Source organism: Lithobates pipiens, unplaced genomic scaffold (assembly GCF_037356315.1).
Source record: "Lithobates pipiens isolate NorthernLeopardFrog02 unplaced genomic scaffold, aLitPip1_a1.2 Scaffold_10, whole genome shotgun sequence".
Lineage (NCBI taxonomy): Eukaryota > Metazoa > Chordata > Amphibia > Anura > Ranidae > Lithobates > Lithobates pipiens.
The window spans coordinates 206,445,773-206,471,018 of record NW_027507686.1 but is presented as its reverse complement, the minus strand read 5'-3'; positions in this window follow the sequence as shown (position 1 = coordinate 206,471,018).

Genomic DNA, 25,246 nt, shown 5'->3' with positions numbered 1-25,246 from the left:
TATGAAATCACATAGGGCTTTATATATATATATATATATATATATATATATATATATATATATATATATATACATATTCAAATTCCAGTTAATAGTGGTAAGTGATCAATCATCAAGGGGGACCCCAGAAACTCTGAACGTGGGGGGGGGGGGAACCACCTTCTGCAGAAGGAATACTCTAAGGTAAGGGGGGTGGGTTACTAATATAAGGAGGAAACCCTTTATATCAGTGCCCCTTACATTATCGTATTCACTCCCCCCTTACATCAGTGACCCCCGACTGGCCTGGCGGTGCTTTCACTGACCTCCTCTCAGGTGCACCGTGCAGGGCTCAGTCAGTCTGCTCCAGCTTGGAGGTCTTATCCTATAGGCCGCGTACACACGCGGGGACTGTTCGCTCAACCTTGTTCGTCAAACAGTTTCAGCGGACAGTCCGCTCAAAATTAGCATGGACGGACTTGCCCACACACGACGAACGAACAGTCCGCTGAAACCGTGCGCGATGACATGAACGGCACGTACGACGGGACTAGAAAACGACGTCCTATACACTGCAATGCAAACTTCGGCGTGTAAATCCTTTCTGAGCATGTGCAGAACTTAGTTTGACGAACAAGCCTACACACGAGGGGACTGTCCGCTCAAACAAAGTTTCAGCGGACAGTTTTTCGGAAATTCCGAAAAACTTTGTTCAGCAGACTGTTCGCTGAAACTGTCCGCTGAAAGCCCACACACGAGCGGACTGTCCGCCGAAACACTGTTCAGCGGACAAAGTTGGGCGAACAGTCCCCGCGTGTGTACGCGGCCATAGTCTCCTATCCACAGTCCACACAAATCTGACTTCTCCCATGACCCCCATCCCGGCGGTGCTCCCACTTTTGACTCCTCTCCAGACTCCCTCAGAGACTTCAGACATGCTACAGGAGATGGACAGAGACTGCAGACTTGATGCAAGAGCTCAATGCAGCCTCACCAGTGCCCATAAAATTCAGCCTCACTGTGCCCACCAAATGCAGCCTCACTGTGCCCATCAAATGCAGCCTCACAGTGCCCATCAAATTCAGCCTCACTGTGCCCATCAAATGCAGCCTCACTGTGCCCACCAAATGCAGCCTCACTGTGCCCACCAAATGCAGCCTCACTGTGTCCATCAAATGCAGCCTCACCGTGTCTATAAAATGCAGCTTTACTGTGCCGTGAATGCAGTCTCACTGTGCACATCATTGCAGCCCCTCCTGTGCCCCATGTCCCAGTCTGCAGTCCCTGTCTGTGGGAAGGTGTGTTGTTTATGCTCGGTACAGTACCTTGCATGCCAGCAGGATATCCATGACGGCCAGCAGCAGGCAGGGTCTGTTCTCGTTTTGGATGGGGACGGTGCTCCTTCCAGAGGATCTGTCTGCTGTGAGATGGAGTGGTCCCTGGCCACCTGCACCTTCAGCCGTCCTCATTTTCTGGCCCCAGTCTGCCTGCCCTCTGGTCCTGGGGAAGTGGAGTGAAGTGGAGAGCACTGAGTGGGAGTTGGAGAGAAGGGGGAGCAAAGAGTTGGAGAGAAGGGGGAGCAAAGAGTACTGGCGGGGTTGGAGAACACATGGGTGGGGGCAAAGAGTGAGGGGGAGTGGAGATCACAGGGGTGGGGAGCGGAGAGCGCTTGGGGGGGAACTTGAGAGCACTGGGGGGGCCAACAAGAACAGGGGTAGAGAGCACGGTAGGCTGAGAGCACTGGGGGGGCTAAGAGTGTGGGGTGGTGAAGAGCACTGGGGGGGGGAACAAAGAGCAGGGGTGAGTGGAGAGCAATGGGGGGGAGCTTGAGAGCACCAGTGGGGGCCAGAAAGAACAGGGGTGGAAAGCACGGGGGACTGGAGAGCACTATAGGGGGTGGAGAGCACATGGGTGGGCGCAATATGCAGGGGGAGAGGAGAGTACAGGGGTGGGGAGTGGAGGGTGCTAAGGGGGAGCCAAAAAGGACGGGGGACTGGAGAGCACGGAGGGTAGAGAGCACTGGGGGGGGGGGCTGGAGAGCACCAGGGGGGCAGATAGAACAGGGGTGGGGAGTAAGGAGGGCTGGAGAGCATTGGGGTGGGGGCTAGAGAGTGATGGAGAGAGCTGAAGAGCACTGGGGGGGGGAAAGAACAGGGGGGGAGCATTGGGGGGAGGGGAGAGCACTGAGGGGAGAGCACTGGAGGGGAAAGAACAGGGGGAGAGAGGAGAGCACTGGGGGAGAGCACTGGGGGGAGTGGAGGGCACGGGGGGGGGAGCACTGGGGGGAACAGGGGCGGAGAGCACTGGGGATGGTGGCTAGAGAAGGATGGGGAGAGCTGGAGAGCAGCAAGAACAGGGGAGGAGAAAACTGGGGGGGGGGCAGGAGAGTGTGGTGGTGGTGGAGGAGAGCACTGGGGGGGGGGGGGCAGGAGAGCGCGGCGGTGGAGAAGAGCACTGGGGGGAGGCAGGAGAGTGTGGTGGTGAAGGAGAGCACTGGAGGGGGTGGCAGGAGAGTGTGGTGGTGGAGGAGAGCACTGGAGGGGGTGGCAGGAGAGTGTGGTGTTGGAGGAGAGCACTGGAGGGGGTGGCAGGAGAGTGTAGTGGTGGAGGAGAGCACTGGGGGGAGCAGGAGAGTGCGGTGGTGGAGGAGAGCACTGGGGGGGCAGGAGAGTGCAGTGGTGGAAGAGAAGAGCACTGGGGGGGGCAGGAGAGTGCGGTGGTGGAGGAGAGCATGGGGGGGCAGGAGAGTGCAGTGGTGGAGGAGAGCACTGGGGGGGCAGGAGAGTGCGGTGGTGGAAGAGAAGAGCACTGGGGGGGCAGGAGAGTGCGGTGGTGGAGGAGAGCACTGGGGGGGCAGGAGAGTGCGGTGGTGGAAGAGAGCACTGGGGGGGCAGGAGAGTGTGGTGGTGGAGGAGAGCACGGGGGGCAGGAGAGTGCGGTGGTGGAGGAGAGCACTGGGGGGGGGCAAGAGAGTGTGGTGGTGGAGGAGAGCACGGGGGGCAGGAGAGTGCAGTGGTGGAGGAGAGCACTGGGGGGGTCAGGAGAGTGCGGTGGTGGAGGAGAGCACTGGGGGGGGCAGGAGAGTGCGGTGGTGGAAGAGAAGAGCACTGGGGGGCAGGAGAGTGCGGTGGTGGAGGAGAGCACTGGGGGGGGGCAGGAGAGTGCAGTGGTGGAGGAGAGCACTGGGGGGGCAGGAGAGTGCGGTGGTGGAAGAGAAGAGCACTGGGGGGGGCAGGAGAGTGCGGTGGTGGAAGAGAGCACGGGGGCAGGAGAGTGTGGTGGTGGAGGAGAGCACGGGGGGCAGGAGAGTGCGGTGGTGGAGGAGAGGAGCACTGGGGGGGCAGGAGAGTGCGGTGGTGGATGAGAGGAGGACTGGGGGGGCAGGAGAGTGCGGTGGTGGAGGAGAGGAGCACTGGCGGGGTCAGGAGAGTGTGGTGGTGGAAGAGAAGAGCGGGGGGGGCAGGAGAGTGCGGTGGTGGAAGAGAGCACGGGGGGCAGGAGAGTGTGGTGGTGGAGGAGAGCACGGGGGGCAGGAGAGTGCGGTGGTGGAGGAGAGCACGGGGGGCAGGAGAGTGCGGTGGTGGAGGAGAGGAGCACTGGGGGGGGGCAGGAGAGTGCGGTGGTGGAGGAGCGCACTGGGGGGGGGGCAGGAGAGTGCAGTGGTGGAAGAGAGCACTGGGGGGGGCAGGAGAGTGCGGTGGTGGAGGAGCGCACTGGGGGGGGGCAGGAGAGTGCAGTGGTGGAAGAGAGCACTGGGGGGGGTCAGGAGAGTGTGGTGGTGGAGGAGAGCATGGGGGTCAGGAGAGTGCGGTGGTGGAAGAGAAGAGCAGGGGGGGGCAGGAGAATGCGGTGGTGGAGGAGAGCACTGGGGGGGGGGGTCAGGAGAGTGTGGTGGTGGAGGAGAGCACGGGGGTCAGGAGAGTGCGGTGGTGGAAGAGAAGAGCAGGTGGGGGGGGCAGGAGAGTGCGGTGGTGGAGGAGCGCACTGGGGGGGGGCAGGAGAGTGCAGTGGTGGAAGAGAGCACTGGGGGGGGTCAGGAGAGTGTGGTGGTGGAGGAGAGCACGGGGGTCAGGAGAGTGCGGTGGTGGAGGAGCGCACTGGGGGGGGGGGGGGCAGGAGAGTGCGGTGGTGGATGAGAGGAGGACTGGGGGGGCAGGAGAGTGCGGTGGTGGAGGAGAGGAGCACTGGCGGGGTCAGGAGAGTGTGGTGGTGGAAGAGAAGAGCGGGGGGGGCAGGAGAGTGCGGTGGTGGAAGAGAGCACGGGGGGGCAGGAGAGTGTGGTGGTGGAGGAGAGCACGGGGGGCAGGAGAGTGCGGTGGTGGAGGAGAGCACGGGGGGCAGGAGAGTGCGGTGGTGGAGGAGAGGAGCACTGGGGGGGGCAGGAGAGTGCGGTGGTGGAGGAGCGCACTGGGGGGGGGGCAGGAGAGTGCAGTGGTGGAAGAGAGCACTGGGGGGGGCAGGAGAGTGCGGTGGTGGAGGAGCGCACTGGGGGGGGGCAGGAGAGTGCAGTGGTGGAAGAGAGCACTGGGGGGGGTCAGGAGAGTGTGGTGGTGGAGGAGAGCATGGGGGTCAGGAGAGTGCGGTGGTGGAAGAGAAGAGCAGGGGGGGGCAGGAGAATGCGGTGGTGGAGGAGAGCACTGGGGGGGGGGGGGTCAGGAGAGTGTGGTGGTGGAGGAGAGCACGGGGGTCAGGAGAGTGCGGTGGTGGAAGAGAAGAGCAGGTGGGGGGGGCAGGAGAGTGCGGTGGTGGAGGAGCGCACTGGGGGGGGGCAGGAGAGTGCAGTGGTGGAAGAGAGCACTGGGGGGGGGTCAGGAGAGTGTGGTGGTGGAGGAGAGCACGGGGGTCAGGAGAGTGCGGTGGTGGAGGAGCGCACTGGGGGGGGGGGGGGCAGGAGAGTGCAGTGGTGGAAGAGAGCACTGGGGGGGGGGGGTCAGGAGAGTGTGGTGGTGGAGGAGAGCACGGGGGTCAGGAGAGTGCGGTGGTGGAAGAGAAGAGCAGGGGGGGGGCAGGAGAGTGCGGTGGTGGAGGAGAGCACTGCAGCCCCCCTCCCCCCCTCGATCCTCCTATCCAGGCACTGTAGCACGGATCATGGGCATCTACTCCTGTGTATCACAGCGCTGGATGGCTGTGTTCGGCGGCCGCTCTGTAACACAGTCCCGCCCCCCCAGACCGGCTCATGTGATAGGCGGAGCGTTGATTCTCTCTACTATCACACGAGATGGTCTGGGGGGGCGGGACTGTGTTACAGAGCGGCCGCCGAACCCAGCCATCCAGCGCTGTGATACACAGGAGAGAGCGGACTCAGAAAAAAAATAATGCAGCATGGCAGCGGCGGCGGCAGTGGTAACACCTTGGGGATTCCAGGGGGGGCACTTGACCCCCCTTGCCCCCTGCTGCGGACGCCCATGCCTATGTTGTCAATTGTGGGAATATTGCTGTCAGATTATCTATAATATGACCTAACCTGGTTGGGAAACAGCCTATCTGAAAAGAAATACTACATACTGTATGCAACTTTACGACTTGCTGCAGCCACTCTTGATATTATAAAGTGTTGACATCACATTGTTAAATCCAAAGACATTCGTGATCAGGGGCACAACTATTCAGCTTGCTGTTGGTTGCAGTCAAGCCTTTGACAGTTTCCTCCATTCTATTGTTTTTAAATCTGGCTTGAACATTTAGTACTTGAAATAACTGTTTACAGTAGTGGCTTCTCCTGGCTTGGCTCCCACTTGTGACTTCTAAAGACATCTGTCATTATTTCTTGTGCTAGTTCATCAAAGACATTCTGAAAATGCTCCACTGCTTTAAGATCACACATTGTACATTTTCTTATTCTTGGTACTGTAGTTAGCAAATCTAGTCTTCTAAATATTTCAAGCTGATTTTCAAAAAGTTTGATTTTTTTCCACTTTAGGAGGAGTAGGACAAGGTTTCAACTTCTAAAATGTCTGAGAGCTTCATGGGATTCTTTCATGAAGGTCTTCTTGCAACATGACACGATAAGCCACTCTTGTTTTTTTTAGTCAAGCTTCTGGTAATGTGAGCCAAAGTAATATCTGTATAAAATGAAAGATGCTTCTTTTCATTTAGTCCATTATAATAAGGAATTATCAGACTATAGCCACTGTAATCCAGCCCAAATCGCATATTACTTACTGTTTAAAGAAACTTTAAAAAAAACTTGTTTCCAGGAGTTTGGCAGCACCATCTTAAGTATTGTTTTCTGAGTCCACAGTGGAGTGTATTTCCGCCCTTACATTGAGCACTTCCTGTACTGTTAACCAAGCCTCCTTCTTAATCCAACGTTTCTATGGCAACCCTCCTTCCCTGTTCATAGCTAACTTGTTTATTTCATAGTATTTACTTGTGCCGATGTCTAATGTTTGCCTTTGTCAGACTTATTAGCTTCAGCTGATAAGACTGCAGTAATGCAGTAATGCAAGTTTAAACTGTATGTGAGGTCACATGGTCACATGGTGTGTAGGAGGAAACTCTGCGTGATTAGCAGTCTCCTGGGAGTTCAGTGTTGTGCCGTAGGAAGTCCTGATAACAGATAGGCAAGCACATAGAGAGTGTGCTGTAAATCAGGGGAGATCTGGGCATGCTCAGTGACTTCATTCTACAGAACAAAATGGATTACAACAATACTAAGCAAGTAAGGAGATATCTACAAGCTGTGTTCATTAGGGTTTTTTATGCTGATTTACATGGGACAAAGTTGTGGGGGAGGGTTTAAGGCTCAGAGATTACTAGGATATATACACTCACCAGCCACTTTATTAGGTACAATTGCTTGGTAACACAAATTGCTAATCAGCCAATCACATGGCAGCAACTCAATGCATTTAGGCATCTAGATGTGGTAAAGATGACTTGCTGAAGTTCAAACAGAATGGGGAAGAAAGGGTATTTAGCTGACTTTGAACCTGGCATGGTTGTTTGTGCCAGACGGGCTGCTCTAAGTATTTCAAAAACTGCTGATCTACTGGGATTTTCACACATAACCATCTCTAGGGTTTGCAAAGAATGGTCCAAAAATGATGAATTATCCAGTGAGCAGCAGTTGTGTGGAGGAAAATGCCTTGCTGATGTCAGAGAAGAATGGGCAGACAAGGTATGCAGAATACCATCTCTGAATGCAAAATACATAAAACCTTGAAGCAGATGGGCTACAGCCGCAGAAGACCACACTGGGTGCCACTCCTGTCAGTTAAGATCAGGAAACCAAGGCTACAATTTGCACAGGTTTGCCAAAATTGTAAAATAAAAGATTGGAAAAACGTTGCCTGGTCTGATGAATCTCAGTTTCAGATACAACATTCAGATGGTAGGATTAGAATTTGGTGTAAACAACATAAAAAGCATGGCTCCATCCTGCCTTGTATCAAGGGTTCAGCTGGTGGTGATGGTGTAATGGTGGGGGATATTTTCTTGGCACATTTTGGGCCCCTTTGGACCAATTGAGCATTGTTTAAGAGCCACGGCCTACCTGAGTATTGTTGCTGACCATGTCCATCCCTTTATGACTACAGTGAATCCATCTTTTGATGTCTACTTCCAGCATGATAATGCACCATGTTACAAAGCTCATATCATCTCAGCTCTGGCAATGAGTTCATTGTACTCGAATGGCCACCACAGTCACCAGATCTCAATCCAATAGAGCCCCTTTGGGATGTGGTACAACAGGAGATTCACATCATGGATGTGCAGTCAACAAAACTGCAGCAACTGCGTGATGCTATTATGTCACTATGAATCTCTGAGAAGGTTCTAACACCTTGATGAATCTATGTCATGAAGAATTAAGGCAGTTCTGAAGGCAAAAGGGGGTCCAACCCATAACTAGCAAGGTGTACCGAATAAAGTGGCAGGCGAGTGTATATTTGAACTAACTTACCGCATGGCCTCCTTCAACACTTCTAAACTTTTTTTGCTGTGTTGCAATGACAACATAACACAATCCGTAGTCCTTTCAGTAAACCCATTTTCACCCCAGCTTGATTTTGCAGTCGTTAGTGGTACTGTTAGACTATCAAAAGAGGTAACTGCACAGCAGTAATCATTTTGACGTCAAATTTTCGATTCCGTTTTAGTCATAGTCTTTTCACTAAAAATACTATTTAGTTTTAGTCGTACTTTAGTCATCTGAATTGTTTTAGTTTTAGTCATATTTTAGTCTACTAAAATCGAATGGGATTAGTTAAATTGTAATGTAATGTATTTAAGCATTGCGGTAGAATTTCCAAACTCATTACTTACTCCTGAAGTAAAAATCGAATAACATGTTATTATTTATGGTATTAAGGTTTGAACATGCACTACAGACAGATTAGGCCGTTATGATATACGTCTTAATAAAAAAAAAAGGTTTCATAAAGAATAAATATTGCTTTTTGACTTGTTGGGCGGCACAGTGGTGTAGTGGGTAGCACTCTCACCTAGCAAGTAAGTAAGAAGGGTCACTGGTTCAAATCTCCAACCATGATGCTACCTGCCTGGAGTTTGCATGTTCTCCCTGTGCCTGTGTGGGTTTCCTCTGGGTACTCCGGTTTCCTCCCACAATCCAAAGACATGCAAGTAGGTTAATTGGCTTCTGTCCAAAATTGGCCCTAATATATGAATGGGGACCTTGGATTGTGGGCTCCTTGAGGGTAGGGACCCATGTGAGTGTTCTATGTACAGGGATCAATTGTAGACACTCACTCAGGTTGAACTGGATGGACTGTTGTCTTTATTCAACCTTGCTAACTATGAAACTATGAAACAAATAGAAGTGCAACTTTAAAATATAAAAACCCCCAAAAAACTGTAAACTCTGTTGGCTGTAATGAAAAATATTCAGCAGCTTAGTATGTGCCCCCTACTTATTCTTATATGGTAATACAGTGTTAATTTTAATGTCAAATTTCGATTTACTTTTAATCGTAGTCTTTTGACTAAAATGCCATTTAGTTATATTTTAGTCATCTGAATTGTTTTCGTTTTAGTCGTATTTTAGTAGACTACAATTGTGCTAATTTCATCCACGAAATTAACAATGCTGCACATGCAGAGAAATAAACCATCAACAGTAAAGCTGTCAGTCCTTAAAATTATTCACATCAGCTGTACAAAGATTTTTTTAGCATGGAACACAGCTTGCATCATGCTCTTCTTTACCATTACCTCTTTTTTCAGTAGAGATGAACATCGATGTTTTTGAGATCAGAAGTGTGACTAACAATTATGTAAGTTCAAAACAAAACACAAAATCCTACTATATATATTATGATATATGCTGTGTAAAGGCAACTCTCTATCATGTAGTTCTACTCTAATCTAGCAATGACAGTAAAAAATATATGTATAGTGCCTTGCAAAATTTTTCACCCCACTTTGGCATTTTTCGTGTTTTGTTGCCTCACAACCTGGAATTAACATGGATTGTTTGAGGATTTTCATCATTTAATTTACAGAACATGCCCACAACTTTGAAGATTTTTTTTCGTTTTCAATGTGAAGCAAACAACAAATAGGACAAAATAACAGAAAAGGTCAATATACATAACTATTCACCCCCCTAAAGTCAATACTTTGTAGAGCCATCTTTTGTGGCTATCACAGCTCCACGTCGCTTTGGATAAGTCTCTATGAGCTTGTCACATCTTACCACTGGGATTTTTGCCCATTCCTCCTTGTAAAACTGCTCCAGCTGCTTCAAGTTGGATGGTTTGTGCTTGTGAACAGCAATCTTTAAGTCTGACCACAGATTTTCTATTGTATTGAGGTCTGGGCTCTGACTAGGCCATTCCAACACATTTACATGTTTCCCATTAAACCACTCAAGTGTTGCTTTAGCCGTGTGTTTGGGGTCATTGTCCTGCTGGAAGATGAACCTCCATCCTAGCCTCAAATCACATACAGAGTGGTGCAGGTTTTGCGCAAGAATATCTCTGTATTTAGCACCATCCATCTTTCCCTCAACTCTGACCAGTTTCCCAGTCCCGACTGCTGAAAAACATCACCCCAGCATGATGCTGTCACCACCATGTTTCACTGTGGGGATGGTGTTCTTTGGTTGATGGGATATGTTGGGTTTGCGCCAGACATAGAGTTTTCTTTGATGGCCAAAAAGTTCAATTTCAGTCTCATCAGACCAGAGCACCTTCCTCCATACATTTTGGGAGTCTCCCATATGCCTTTTCGCAAACTCAAAACGTGATATTTAGTTTTTTTTCTAAAAGTAATGACTTTCTTCTGGCCACCAGTCTCTGCTATGGAACTCTGCAGCTCCTCCAGGGTCACCTTAGGTCTCTGTGCTGCCTTTCTGATTAATGCCCTTCTTGAGTGAGTTTTGGTGTGCGGCCGTCTCTTGGCAGGTTTGCTGTTGTGCCATGTTCTTTCAATTTGGTCATGATAGATTTGATGGTGCTCCTAGGGATCATCAAAGATTTAGATATTTTTTTATAACCTAAACACAGAAAAGTTTCCCCAGGGGTTTTTTAGCAGCAGAGAGTTGGTATGAAAATAGTTGATGTAAAAAAATAATTTATTTGACAGACAATAGTAATTCCAAATGAACAATAATACATCATCCATATAGGTAGTGCGACAAATACAAACATGGAACATCACTCATAGCAAAAGACTCTATGTACAAGCATGGTTTGCCAATTGTATTCGTAACATATGTATCCACATGAAAAACCCCGATGCATTTCGACCCTTGCGATTTCCGGTCTCTTCAGGGGGATTTATATTCTAGGGGAATGTCAAAATATCTAATTAAAGACTTTGGACAATATAAAAATATATATAAGTATAATATTTCAAATTAAGCAAAAATATGTCTCCATGCATATAGAGATATAGTTACCAATGGGTGTATGAGGACATGAGGACGTGTCGCATGAACCGGCATTGCAGGATTATAGCCATCCAGTGATCCCATCGCTGCCACGTGTTCCCCTCGCGCCCTCTGGGTGGGTGCATAGTCCACTGAGCTTACAGGGGGCCATGTTATGGGACCCAGAGAGGATGGGGGGTAAAACACCTGCAGATGGACATGCAAAAAACTTTTTATAGGTCATCATTGAATGTTAGAGGGAGTATATAGAAGTGCTAGGCAGTTATAGGCTAATTACTTGGTAATTAATGAATTCATATTGTAAAGGAATTAAACTACCGTATATACTCGAGTATAAGCCGAGATTTTCAGCCTCTTTTTTGAGGCTGAAAGTGCCCCCCTCGGCTTATACTCGAGTCATCGCCGTCTGACTGCTCGATCAGCGTATCGAGCAGACAGACGGCGGACATACTACAATTCGAAAGCCGCGCCTCCGCCTCCGCCTCCGCCTGTGATAGGCGGAACACTGAATTTCCCAGCAGCCTGTGTTCCGCCTATCACTGACATCGTCTCATCCTCGTCCGTAGTACGAGGATGAGACGATGTCCGTGATAGGCGGAACACAGGCTGCTGGGAAATTCAGTGTTCCGCCTATCACAGGCGAAGGCGGAGGCGGAGGCGCGGCTTTCGAATTGTAGTATGTCCGCCGAGGCGCCGACGAAGAGCGGCGATCCTGGCAAGGCACGGGACGGAGGCAAGGCACGGCACGGGACGGAGGCAAGGCACGACACGGGACGGAGGCAAGGCACGACACGGGACGGAGGCAAGGAGGCAAGGCACGGCACGGGACGGAGGCAAGGAGGCAAGGCACGGCACGGGACGGAGGCAAGGAGGCAAGGCACGGCACGGGACGGAGGCAAGGAGGCAAGGCACGGGACGGAGGCTCGGGACACAGGTAGGCTGGACACACACACACACACACACACACACACACACACATGGACACACACACACAGGGATGGATGGAGACACACACACACACAGGGATGGATGGATGGATGGAGACACACACACACAGGGATGGATGGATGGATGGAGACACACACACACAGGGATGGATGGATGGATGGATGGATGGAGACACACACACACAGGGATGGATGGATGGATGGACACACACACACACAGGGATGGATGGATGGATGGACACACACACACACAGGGATGGATGGATGGATGGACACACACACACACACACAGGGATGGACGGACACACAGGGATGGACGGACACACAGGGACGGACACACACACAGGGATGGACAGGCATGTCTCACCCTCGGCTTATACACGAGTCAATAAGTTTGCCAGTTTTTTTGGGGGTAAATTGGGGGCCTCGGCTTATATTCGGGTCGGCCTATACTCGAGTATATACGGTAGTTATATATAACATGGCGTAGTTTCTTCATTAGTTATATTAATTGTAAGAGGGATTGGCTGACAGTGAGAAAAGGTGGGTGAGGGATAGGGTGTGGAGATGTGGTGGGTGAGGTGAAAAATGCATGATGTGAGGTGCACTGAGGATAGGGCAAAAGGGGTGTTAAAGTGAAAACAAAACCAAACAACTGAAAAAGAAAAACTGAAACAACAAAATTAAAAGTGTGAAAAGAATGATGCATGCGTGTATGTGTGTGTGAGAAAATAAAGAAAGAGGTGGACGATTGAATAGTGAAAGTGAGAAGGATCAAGGTGCCAGGCATGAGAGATATGACACTGAATGCTGTCTGAATAAAGTGAGGGAATAAGATTGGGATTATGTTACTAAGAAACAATATTGTGTAGGTTAAATAGTAATGTTACTAAATGAACGGGTATCGCATAAGTACAAGGATTACCCAGTCATAATCATTCCAAAAGCTACACTTACCAAGCACTCTATCAGTCTTGTATAGGTGTATGACAGCACTACCAGGGAACGCCTCAGGATCTCCTGGGAGCTGTGGAATTTTTAAAGTATCTGCATGATTTGTCCATTGTCTGCAGGTGTAGGACCCCACCCAATCCACCCTCCCACAGGTCTACAACACCAAAAGGGCGTCGTCCGCATGGTCCCCTCGGCGTTCCGGAAGGCATAAGCCCTAGCCTAAACCATCGCCTCCGACGCAAAAGCGTGACGTCTGACAGTGCTTGGTAAGTGTAGCTTTTGGAATGATTATGACTGGGTAATCCTTGTACTTATGCGATACCCGTTCATTTAGTAACATTACTATTTAACCTACACAATATTGTTTCTTAGTAACATAATCCCAATCTTATTCCCTCACTTTATTCAGACAGCATTCAGTGTCATATCTCTCATGCCTGGCACCTTGATCCTTCTCACTTTCACTATTCAATCGTCCACCTCTTTCTTTATTTTCTCACACACACATACACGCATGCATCATTCTTTTCACACTTTTAATTTTGTTGTTTCAGTTTTTCTTTTTCAGTTGTTTGGTTTTGTTTTCACTTTAACACCCCTTTTGCCCTATCCTCAGTGCACCTCACATCATGCATTTTTCACCTCACCCACCACATCTCCACACCCTATCCCTCACCCACCTTTTCTCACTGTCAGCCAATCCCTCTTACAATTAATATAACTAATGAAGAAACTACGCCATGTTATATATAACTAGTTTAATTCCTTTACAATATGAATTCATTAATTACCAAGTAATTAGCCTATAACTGCCTAGCACTTCTATATACTCCCTCTAACATTCAATGATGACCTATAAAAAGTTTTTTGCATGTCCATCTGCAGGTGTTTTACCCCCCATCCTCTCTGGGTCCCATAACATGGCCCCCTGTAAGCTCAGTGGACTATGCACCCACCCAGAGGGCGCGAGGGGAACACGTGGCAGCGATGGGATCACTGGATGGCTATAATCCTGCAATGCCGGTTCATGCGACACGTCCTCATGTCCTCATACACCCATTGGTAACTATATCTCTATATGCATGGAGACATATTTTTGCTTAATTTGAAATATTATACTTATATATATTTTTATATTGTCCAAAGTCTTTAATTAGATATTTTGACATTCCCCTAGAATATAAATCCCCCTGAAGAGACCGGAAATCGCAAGGGTCGAAATGCATCGGGGTTTTTCATGTGGATACATATGTTACGAATACAATTGGCAAACCATGCTTGTACATAGAGTCTTTTGCTATGAGTGATGTTCCATGTTTGTATTTGTCGCACTACCTATATGGATGATGTATTATTGTTCATTTGGAATTACTATTGTCTGTCAAATAAATTATTTTTTTACATCAACTATTTTCATACCAACTCTCTGCTGCTAAAAAACCCCTGGGGAAACTTTTCTGTGTTTTTGTTGTATACTTATGGGTTATGCAGCTTTGGGGGGGCTCCCTCATTGTGTTATTTTTCCTTTTTACATTTTTTTATAACCTAACCCTGAATTGTACTTCTCAAAAACATTGTCCCTTACTTGTTTGGAGAGTTCCTTGGTCTTCATGGCAATGTTTTGTTAGTGGTGCCTCTTGCTTAGGTGTTGCAGCCTCTGGGGCCTTTCAAAAAGGTGTGTATATGTAATGACGGATCATGTGACACTTACAGTGCACACAAGTAGACACCATTTCACTAATTATGTGACTTCTGAATTGGTTGCACCAGAGCTTTTTTGTTTGCTTCATAACAAAGGGGGTCAATACACAAGCACATGCCAATTATCAGTTTTTTATTTCTGAAAAATAGTTTTATGTATTTATTTTTCTAATCCTTACATCACCAACTTAGACTATTGTGTTCTGATCCATCACATATAATTCAGATTAAAAAAACATTGAACTAAAGGCTGTAATGTAACAAAATAGGTAAAAAGCCAAGGAGGGGGTGAATACTTTTGCAAGCCACTGTATACTGTATAATATATATATATATATATATATATATATATATATATATATATATATATATATATATATATATATATATATATATGCGCTGAACACACATGCAGCTTTGACTCTGAAACCTTGGCCTGTTTCAGAGGCTTTCCCACTTGCCAAGAAGAAAGCTGGTTCTGGAGATATAGAAACACAAGTACAGGGTATGCTCTGTTTCTGCAGCTTTTAAGTTCAAGCTGTAAAGCTGGCCATACACTTGGCCAATTTTCAGGTAAAACATCAACCAGCTTTCAATCCAAAAACAACCAAGCAGATTCATGCAATTTATTGCTAAAAGGGAAATCTACAACCAACAAAAAAATAAAACGTAGAAACTGTTTATAGTAGTTGCTCTGATCCATTAAGATGTTTTGCTAGTGTCCACGTGTAAAGCCAGCAATAAAGCTCATGGACATTTCTGAGTGTAGGGAGACTGAGCTCACATATGTGAATATGGATAAGTAAAAAGAGCCAAAAGTAGGGAAATGAGCATAGAAATGCTAAAGTGTAAGTGTGGGATTAGAGGTCGTACTAAGAAGCTCCAGGCACAGAAAATGGTCTTCACTTATATTCCCAAGCCAGTTTGCTTCCTTCCAGGGTGAGAAGTCCCTAAGATGAGCTAGTGCCATTCGATCAAGACAAATATTTAGTCCATCCAAATGTATCTTGCAACAAACTCAATGGTTTGCTAATTGCTCATGTGAATCTATTAATTCAGCTTAATAAATTATTTTGGTCCTGGGCATCAGGAAGTGTTCAATGGCAGTAAGGAACACATGCCTGGCTTTGCCTTTTCACACACTTGTTTATGGACCCATATGTAAGCTGAGAACTATCCATATTCAGAGATGAAATACAAGATGGTTATTACTTTCCGGCAATAAGAAGCAGCCCCTTTTCTACACAATCTCATATTAGGGCCCAGACTAAACAATTCCATGGAGCCCTGCAAATCCCTAAACCAAATTGCCGATCTTCTTCCCTTTGTTTTCCCCATAACAGATGCCACTTTGTGAGCCGTGACACACTTATGATTTGACAGCCTCTACAGCGCAGTGTTCAGAATGGCTCAGTCTCCTAATTTTTCCATGATATGTTATGCTGAGAATGATCAAAGCGGCCAAGTCTTATGACTGAACTATTAAAGCATGTAGAAAGCCTTTAGGACATCACAGAAAGTCACCCAGTGCATGATTCCTGGATTCTTTTTATAGTCTTACTGAACTGTATGACATATTTGCTGCAACTTAATATAGCCACTGTACAGGATGATAGGGAACATAAGAAGACTGGTTAAGTTGACTGTTATTCTCCTAACATGAAAAAAGCCTCTTTGAAGACTAGGTTGCTACAAGAAAGTGCCCCTGCCTTTACATCTTTATCCTGAGCTCACATCCAGCCAGGAGCCCCAACATCAAATAAAGTTGGAGTTCACAAGTGGACAGTAACCTGTGTTGGATATTGCAAAATGGAATATGTGCAGCTTGATAAGTGTCTGTCAGAAGAAAGATAAAATAGGTAATGGCAAGATTTAAGCAAACGTGTCCCTACTCTAAACTTAATAGATTGCTAGAATGAATGGATGGTAGGCACCTTTAGGTGCTTCACTAAGGAGCTTGCACATACCTTTACATAGCCTCCAAAAACAGTGAGACCACGGGCACTTAAATATGGAAACCTCAACATCAGATGCAGAATTTGAGCTTTACCATGTTCCTCCCACCTTATATAAACACTATTATTTCCTCAGTATGTACAAATCAATAATAAGTTAAGGGAGGCAGGGAGGAACATGTCAAAGCTAAGTTGGGTTGAAGTCAGTGGGTTCTAGGCTGGGGCTGGGTTGAAGTTGCATTACTGCTCCCCAGGGTTGCTTGGGCACTTGGGAAGATATCTAAATGTACATGTATGTACATCTAGGTGCCTGTAATTTATTCAGGAGAGCAGTTGAATATTCAGTAAATGTTAGTGTAAATATATTTAGAATTTAAAGGGGAATTTAACCTGGAGAGCCCTAGATATAGGGCTCTCATATATAATATGTTCACACTGATTTCCCCTCACTTCCTGTTATATATTACACCTAGCATGTGAACATGTGAGAAACATTTCAAAATGGTGACAAAGACAGCAATTGTCAAAAATGATATAAATGATACAAAAATTGTATATAGCAAATCCACACATGAGTCACTCTAATAATTTGCCAAACTCTCCCCATATGTGCTTATATCATACACTGGTGATACCACCTTACATGTACTGCACTTGCTGGTTTGGGCCTCCACTCCTTCTAGGTGAACCTGGCTCACTTGTGACTAGGGATGAGCCGAACACCCCCCGGTTCGGTTCGCACCAGAACTTTCGAATGGACCCCAAATTCGAATGAACTTTAGAACCCCATTGAAGTCTATGGGACTCGAACGTTTGAAATTAAAAGTGCTAATTTTAACGGCTAATATGCAAGATACTGTCCTAAAAAGGGTTTGGGGACCTGGCTCCTGCCCCAGGGGACATGGGTCAATGCCTAAAATGTTTTTAAAAATGGCCGTTTTGGCGGGAGCACTGATTTTAATGATGATTAAAGTGAAAAAAAAGTGAAATATTCCTTTAAATATGGTGCCTGGGGGGTGTCTGTAGTATGCCTGTGAAGTGCCACGTGTTTCCCGTGTTTAGAACAGTCCCTGCACAAAATGACATTAAACAGAAATAACATCATTGAAAACTGCTTGCGGTTTTAATGTTATATCTGGTTCCTGCAATATGGTTGAAAATCATTGAGAAAAATGGCATGGGTAGCCCTCCCTGCCCATTACCAGCCTCTTTGGGTCTTCTACGCATATTAAGGGGAACCCCGTACCCATATTAAAAAAAGGAAATGCGTGTGGCCCCCAGGCCCTATATACTCAGAACAGCAGTATACAGGCGGTGCAAACAAGACAGGGACTGTGTAGGTTTGTTGTGTTAAGTTGAATCTGTTTGTAATTTTCAACTGGTACATTTTTAAAGTGTAGCTCCAGTCAAAAAAACGATTTTTAAGCTTTTTGGAAAACATAGGGAAGGGTTATCACCCCTGTATAATTTGTTTTGTCGTACATCTTTATTCATCTCACTTGCTGTTGTCTCCTTCCGTTTGCAAGTAGGAGATGTTTGTAAGTTGGACGTTTGAAAGTAGGGGCCTGCCCTATATGCTCTGCAGAAATGGCGGAACAAGGTGTTGGTTTTGCCACAACATTGTAAGCCCTCAAAGTGACTCTTGCTGGGCACTGGAGCGCCCTGCTGTGAACGATTATATCAAGAATTGTAATTACATGCCATTGTTGAACAGTGGTAGAAAAATTGACCTTTGGTGGTTGTGGTGCTGGTGCCACAACACTATAAGTCCTCACAGTTACTCTGGGTGGGCACAGGAACGGGCCCTCCTGTGAAATATTATATCAAGAATTGTAATTACATGTCCCTGTTAAACAGGGGCCGAAAAATTGGGCCTTAGGCACTGGTGCTAGTGCCACGACACTGCAACCTCTCCCATATACTCTAGTTTTATTGCAGGAATTAGCCCTGCTGCAAAGCATTGCATCAAAAATTGTAATTAAACGCCCCTGTTAAACAGGGGCAGAACAATTGGGCCTTAGGCACTGGTGCTGGTGCCACCACACTGCAACTTCTCCCATATACTCTAGTTTTATTGCAGGAATTAGCCCTGCTTCAAAGCATTGCATCAAAAATTGTACTTAAATGCCCCTGTTAAACAGGGGCAGAAAAATTGGGCCTTAGGCACTGGTGCTGGTGCCACCACACTGCAACCTCTCCCATATACTCTATTTTTATTGCAGGAATTAGCCCTGCTGCAAAGCATTGCATCAAAAATTGTAATTAAACGCCCCCGTGTTAAACAGGGGCAGAAAAATTGGGCTGATGGCATCACCCAGAACCAGAAATGTTCTTCCAACATATCAGCGGAGGAGGAAGAGGATAGACAATCAACATAACAGGACAGTCACTCAGCATCAGCATAGGCAGTCTTGAAGGGATGTGATATTTCAAAAAAAATTATTCGGTTACATCAGCTTCAGGTGCTTGGTAGCTGTGGGTGATCCAAGACTGATTCATCTTGATGAAGGTCAGTCGATCAACTGATTCGGTGGACAGGCGCACCCTGTGATCGGTAACAAAGCCACCAGCAGCACTGAAGGTGGGTTCCGAAAGAACGCTGGATGCAGGAAAGGCCAGTAGCTCAATTGCATACTGTGCAAGCTCTGGCCAGTGATCCATCCTCAAGACCCAGTAAGCCAGAGGATTTTCGGTGGGAAAGGTGTCCAAGTCTGACCTTGCCCCTAGGTATTCCTGTACCATGTAAATCAGACGCTGGCGATGGTTGCTGGAACCGATCATACTTTGGGGCTGCGGACTAAAAAATTGTCTGAAAGCATCAGTCAGACGGCCACCTTCTCCACCGTTCCTTCTGACCGATGCCTCAGCAACACGTTGTCCAGGACCAGGAGTTTGTAACCTCCCAGTCTCTGGGAACACGTTGCACAGACCTTTCTGCAAGGCCTCCCGGAGATGTCTCATCCTCTGCTCCCTCTGCGATGCCAAGATAAGGTCGGCAACCTTACCCCTGTACCGTGGATCAAGGAGAGTGGCCAGCCAGTAATGGTCCCTCTCCTTGATCCGAAGAATACGAGGATCCTTCCGCAGGATTTGCAGGATCAGGGAGGCCATGCAGCGTAGGTTAGCTGAGGCATTCGGTCCAGAGACCTCTGGGTCACTAAGGGCAACATGATCCGCAGCTACCTCCTCCCAGCCACGTACAAGTCCACGTGTTTCTTGGGACTGTAAATCATCCCTACAAGACTGCTGCTGCTGATGCTGAGTGCCAGCCTCCACCTCCATGCTGACACAATCATCCTCCTCCTCCTCTTCCTCCTCCTCATCCTCTTCCTGTGTGATGGGTGGCACAGCAGGAAGACTGTCTGGATAAAGGGGGCCTTGAGAGGCAAGGAAGTCCTCCTCTTCCTGGCTCTGTTCTGCCTCAAGTGCCCTGTCCATTATTCCACGCAGCATATGCTCCAAGAGGTGGACAAGAGGTACAGTGTCACTGATGCATGCACTGTCACTGCTCACCATCCTTGTGGCCTCCTCAAACAGTGACAGGACAGTTCATGCATCCCTGATTATGCCCCACTGGCGTGGTGAGAAAAAACCGAGCTCCCCTGACCCTGTCCTGGTGCCGTAGTCGCACAGGTACTCATTGATGGCCCTCTGCTGCGTGTGCAGCTGCTGCAGCATGGCCAACGTTGAGTTCCGCCTGGTGGGCATGTCACATATAAGGCGGTTCTTGGGCTGGTTCAACTCCTTTTGGAGCTCAGCCAGCCGAGCACAGGCATTAAATGATCGTCGGAAATGCACACAGACTTTCCTGGCCTGCTTCAGGACATCCTGTAAGCTGGGGTACCTGCCCAAGAACCGCTGCACCACCAGGTTAAGGACGTGAGCTACACAGGGCACATGGGTCAGTTGTCCCTGTCGGAGGGCGGAGAGGAGGTTGGTGCCATTGTCACAAACCACCATTCCTGGCTTAAGCTGGCATGGCGTCAACCATCTCTCGGCCTGCCCCTGCAGAGCTGACAAAACATCCGCCCCAGTGTGGCTCCTGTCCCCCAAACAAACCAGCGCAAGCACGGCATGGCATTGCTTTGCCTGTGTACTTGCGTAGCCCCTGGAACGCCTACGGAGCACCACTGGTTCTGAGGACAAAGCACTGGAAGAGGCCATGGAGGAAGAAGAAGAGGAGGGGGTGGAGGAGAGAGGTGTGTCACAACCAATAGTAGCATTTTGGAGGCGTGGTGGCGGAACAACCTCCAACACTACTGCACCTTGTCCTGCATCCTTCCCAGCTGCCAGAAGAGTGACCCAATGGGCCGTGAAAGACAGGTAACATCCCTGTCCATGCCTGCTGGACCATGAGTCATTGGTAATATGCACCTTACCGCTGACCGCCCTGTCCAGCGAGGCAAGGACATTGCCTTCCACATGCCGGTAGAGAGCCGGAATCGCCTTCCGTGAGAAAAAGTGGCGTTTGGGGACCTGCCACTGAGGAACCGCACATTGTACAAACTCACGGAAGGAGGCCGAGTCTACCAACTGAAAAGGCAGCAGTTGAAGTGCTAGCAATTTAGCCAAGCTAGCATTCAACCGCTGGGCATGTGGATTGCTGGGAGTGAACTTCTTTCGCCGGTCCAGCAGCTGGGGCAGGGACATTTGCCTGCTATAATCGGACGTGGGTGTACTGCTAGCAGAGTGCCCGGAAGCACTTGGCTGTGACACACCTAATTCTACACCTTCATTCCTCTCAGAGCAGGTTTCAGAGAGGACTGAAGGTCTAGTGGGGTTGGAGATGCCAGCTGATGAGGAGCAAGGAGAGGTCCGCTTTGTTCTTTGGTGTGGGTCTTTGAGGTACGCTTGCCAACGAGCTGCATGGCAGGTCAACATATGTCTGGTCAAGCATGTGGTGCCCAAGCGGCTGATGTTTTGGCCACGCGAGATACGCTTGAGACATATGTTGCAAATAGCAGCGGTGCGATCTGATGCACTCGTCTCAAAAAAGGCCCACACCAAAGAACTTTTAGAATAACGCGCAGAGGCAGCGCCCTGCACAGGCGGAGCTCTGCGGTGTGATTCAGTCGGTGTGCTGCCCCTAAGCTGGCCCCCGGAGGGCATCCTGCCTCGTTGGACATGTGCCTCCTCCTCCTCCTCCTCTCTCCTACCAGGCACCCACGTGGAGTCAGTGCCCTCATCATCCCCTCCCTCTTCATCGCTGTAGCAAACCTGGCAATATGCTGCAACTTGTGGAACATGACTGCCAGATTGCTGTCCTTCTTGAGCATCCCCTCTCTCTGCATTCACGCTACTGCCTTCCTCTAGCTGAGTGTCATCATCAGAGCCTACAAAACACTGGGCATCCTCCTGGAGCATGTACCCAACACTGTGAGTTCAGGAGACTCCTCAGGAGGACGTGGTGGGTCTAGGGAAGGAGTCACTGATGATGACATTGAGACGAGGGAAGACGATGCGTTGGCAGCTGCTTTGCTAGTACCCTGAGACTGGGTGAGAGAGGATGAAGAGGATGAAGAGGACTTGGTCATCCACTCTACCAAGTCGTTGGCATGTTGCGGTTCAACATGTCCAGCTGCCGAAAAGAAGGACAAGCGTGTCCCATGGCCACGTGCTGATGACAATGCACCGCGTCCACGACCAGCACTGTTGTCTCTAGACACAGAGCCTGCTTGCCCTCTTTTATCGGCTCGCGCCTGTCTGCCTCTCCTTGCTGGCCTTCCAGACATGGTAATGGCCTGAAGGGAGTTGGGTAAAACAGCAGTGTAATGGAGTCACACAACACCCACTAAGCCCTGCAGATAACTCTATTAGAGAACAGCAATAAAGGGTAGATACAGGTGTATATTGTGCTGGAGGCACAAAACACCCACTAACTCCTGCAGATGCCTTTATTATAGAACACCAGAGATAAAGGGGTATATATACAGATGTATACTGTGCTGTGCTGGAGGCACACACAACTTCCAATAACTCCTGCAGATGGCAAGTGGGCTCAAATAGAGAAGAGCTATGTAGGTGGATATAGCGGTGTGTACTGGGTACAGAGCATGCAGACAGCACGCACAAGCTCCTAACACTACTGACTGCAAGCTCTATTATAAAAGATAGATCACTAGCTATATAGGTGAGGTGAATATAGCGGTGTATACTGCGGTCAGGGCAAGCAGACAACAACCACTACAGAAGAGCAAGATCGAAAATCGGCCGATAACGATCGGTGTGTACTGTGTTGAAGGTACACAGAACACCCACTAACTGCTTCAGACGCCAACACACTACACTAGGCCGCCGCGCTGGCGGCCTTATATAGTGTGGGGCGTGTACTACACAGCCTGAGCTATGATTGGCCACAGGCATCCTGCCTGTGGCCAATCATGGCTCTCCTCGCTGCTGGCGCTGTGATTGGCCAAGCATGCGGGGTCACAGTGCATGCTTGGCCAATCATGAGCCAGCAATGCACTGCGATGACGCAGTGCATTGTGGGCCGTGAGCGTCACACGAATTTGGCGCGAACGGCCCATAACGTTCAGAATTCGCCGAACGGGCGAACAGCCGATGTTCGAGTCGAACGTATGTTCGACTCGAACACGAAGCTCATCCCTACTTGTGACACAAGCACCTAATTCTTATGCTTGCACAGAGTCTTTCTCAAGATTGAGGAAAATGGATATGGTTGGTGACACTTGTGATGACTATGAATAGGGACTCAGCACTTTTGCCTAAAAATTGTTCGACTACCAGCATCCTCAGCCATTTTTAAAGATTTTAGACCCTTACCAGGACTGTGCAACACATGGCCCTTACCAGGGATTTTTTTCTCGGAGAATAGGTGCAGGAACTCCCCCCGTCTGTGTCACCCCTTGTCTCTGCCCCCTACCCACCTCTGACTACCGTCCTTTGATTCCAACCCCTACCCACCTACCAGTACTACCGCTTTGAGAGAATACAGAACCAAGTATAATCTTGCGGTGCTAAATCATTTGTATGGAACATGTTAATGACAAAAAGAAAAGCAGTAAAATAGATCCCCTGCAGCCAGCAACAATAGAATCCCAGCAATAGATCCCCAGCAACAATGGACTCCACCCCAACAACAATAGATTCCCTGCAGCAACAGTGAACCACGCACAACAAAATATCACACCCAGTAACAAAATATCCACCCAAGCAACATTAGAACCCCCCAGCAGCAACAACAGATCTCCCAGCAGCCAGCATCAATAGATCCTCCAGCAGCCAGTAAAAATAGACCTCTCCCTCAACAGTAGATTCCTTTCAGCAACATAAGACCCACCCCAGCAACAATTGATTCACCATCAGCGGTAATAGACCCTCACACAAAATCAGATCCCCACCAGTGACAATAGATCCCCCAGCAGCCAACATCAATAGGCCCTTCAGCACACCCCACACCCCATGCTGTTACATAGATTCAGTGCTGGAGATGCCGGAACTGCGTTCACCCGCGTTCCTGCTGAAAAAAAGCCCCGGCCCTTACCCCTTACCCTTCACTCTAAACCAGGGCTAACTGCTGGAAAAAGGGTTCTTGTGAAAAATGTACTGTACATCTTTGCTGGCAAAACATTTTAGGAGGATTTAACACAACTTTAGTCTAACAGTTCCAATTCTGCCCCAACTGCTTCACATAGATTTTAGTTTGTTTTACTGCATACTTCATTTTGGAATACTTAGCACACAGGGGATGAGTCATGAAAACTGGAAATGTTGCCAATTACAGTCAGACTTTTGCCACGTACACACGATCGGATCACAGTACGCCGGACAATTTGATCGTATGTGGGCTCCAGCGGACTTTTTCATCGTAAAGTCCGGCGGACTTAAAAAGTAGTTTTGACTCAAAATTTGTCCGCCAGACTTGGCTTTCAGCGGACAATCCGCTCGTCAGTGTGCTAGTCTGGCGGACTAAGAATGATGCATGCTCTGAAGCAAGTACGAGACAGAGGCTATTGGCTACTGGCTATTGAACTTCCTTTTTCTAATCTCGTCGTACGTACTGTACGTCATCGCGTTAGAAATCGTCAGACTTTTGGAGCGTCCGTGTGTGGCCAAGTCCGTTTGTTATAAAGTCCGGCGGATTGTTTGCCGGATTGTTTGCTGGACCAATTCCGCCGGACAATTCGATCGTGTGTACGTGGCATTAAAGTGAGATATCTCTAAGAAAAACAAGAGGGCTGCCATTACTGACCTCCTTTTTGCAAATGTTAACAAAATGGTAGATTCAGTACTCTCTGAGTTACTGACCTGGAGTATGAAAATTAGGAAAGTCAAGGTAAAGTCAGATCATTTCATCTCATTGCTTGTTCCTTGTATTGATGACAGAGGGTCAGCATAACAGTCCAGTAGGTAGCAAACGCAGAGTAAGAAGTCAGCTAAGGATGCCTCTGTGTTTATTTTGGCAAAGTTTTAATATTTCAAATGAAAATGTCCTATGCAAGCAGTAACTGTTTGCCTTCTGACTCTTTCTGGCATGCAGACTATTTAAACGGCGCAGGCAGGGTGAATAGATGAGTCACATGAATGTATTTCTTTGTTTAAATTTCATCCACAGCTAATGAGTTATGTATACAATGGGGGTTTCTTTCAACTGGGCAGTTAAGAAAAGAGCTAAGTATGTGAAAATATTCCAAAACTCAATTTGATGGTTGAGAATAAAAATCAGAAAATATATGCAGTTTTTTATATACACTGCTCTGCAAAAGTTTTAGGATGGGGTGAAAGAATTCTGTAAATTGAGAATGCTTTCTTTCAGAAATAGAATTGTTAATAGTCTATTTGTATCAATTAACAAAATGGAAAGTAAATGAAGAGAAGAGAACTCCAAATCAAAT